The 1303-nt window shown below is 44.9% G+C and overlaps 1 long non-coding RNA gene across 1 annotated transcript; it reads left to right on the top strand.

Moving 5' to 3' along the window:
* Positions 1 to 1009, top strand: LOC120860561. Its single transcript, XR_005720357.1, has 2 exons — positions 1 to 39; positions 930 to 1009. It is a non-coding gene; the product is annotated as an uncharacterized LOC120860561 (long non-coding RNA).
* The last annotated feature ends 294 nt before the right edge of the window (positions 1010 to 1303 follow it).

Below are 1303 nucleotides of genomic sequence, written 5' to 3' on the forward strand. Positions count from 1 at the left end.
AGGGTGGGAACGGGCTATTCGGCAGCGGGTCCAGCTTAGGTGAGTTGTCCCCTTTCTGGGAACCTTAAAACGTTGACCCATTAAATATGGACACTGTTAAGAGAACAAATCCTACGAGTTCTCATCATGAGGAACTGTATTTTTTCCTACCTCTTTAGTTTTGTTTCTGTATGAGATGACACTATTCACCAAGCTTCTTATGATCACTATTTCGTGGCATAAGTCTTCATGCTGCACACCTGAAAGTTAGGCAGTGCTCTATGTCAATTACATCTCAATAAAACTGGAAGAAAAATAATAATTAAAAAAAGAAAAACCAGGAGACTTCCCTGGTGGTCCCGGTAGTTAAGACTTCTTCCAGTGCAGGAGGTACAGGTTCAACCCCTGGTTGAGAAGCTAAGATCCTATGTGCCTCGAAGCCAGAAAACCAAAGCATTGAACAGAGCCACAGTGTTGTAACAAATTCAACAAAGACTTTAAAAATGGTGCCCATCAAAAAAAAATATTTTTAATAAAAATAAAAAAGGACAGTGGACCAAAAACAACACAGTGACTCCGCAAGGACAGCAGAGAAGTGCTAACCATTTGCTGGCCAGCCACACCTGGCCAGCACTTTCACCTTCAGGCCGTGTTACCTCGTCTGGCCTCCCGGAAGTCAAGTGTGAGACCTCTGCAGATAGATTGGGGTAGGGGGTACAGTTTGGGGTCTGAAAACTGTAGCTTTTTTTCCCCTCCTTCTCATCCATCCTCTTGTTCTGGACTGAGAGGGCCAGCCCCAAGAGTCCTTTCTGCCAGGTTCATCAAATAGAAATTTCTGTAAAAGCCTTTTCCTCCTCCTGACTTCCAAGGGGGCACATGGGGAGGGAGAGTGGCTCTTACACAAGGGAGTGGCAGGGGCGTCGCTCCGTCCTGGACTCCTGTCATTCCAGTGAGCGACTACAGCCAGGGCGCTCCTGACACTGAGGAGAAAGTCACCAGGACCAAGAACTTCAAGACCAAACCCTTTCAAGAGAAGAAGCAGCAGCTTTCGGTACGTGTGCTCTTGATGCTTCAGCCTGTGCGTCTAGTGTTTCGTTTTGAGGTTTTTACAGATTTATTCATTTTTAATTGGAGGATAGTTGCTTTCCAGCGTTGTGGTGGTTTCTGCCATACATCACCATGAATCAGCCATAGGTATACACGTCACCTCCCTACCACCTCCCACCCCATTTTGAGATTTTTTTTAATGGAAGAATACATTTTCATTTTCTGTTTGCTTTTTTTTTTTACACTATGTTTCCACCTTATGGGGGTAAAACGCTAT

Source organism: Oryx dammah, unplaced genomic scaffold (assembly GCF_014754425.2).
Source record: "Oryx dammah isolate SB20612 unplaced genomic scaffold, SCBI_Odam_1.1 HiC_scaffold_11093, whole genome shotgun sequence".
In the NCBI taxonomy this organism is placed as follows: Eukaryota; Metazoa; Chordata; class Mammalia; order Artiodactyla; family Bovidae; genus Oryx; species Oryx dammah.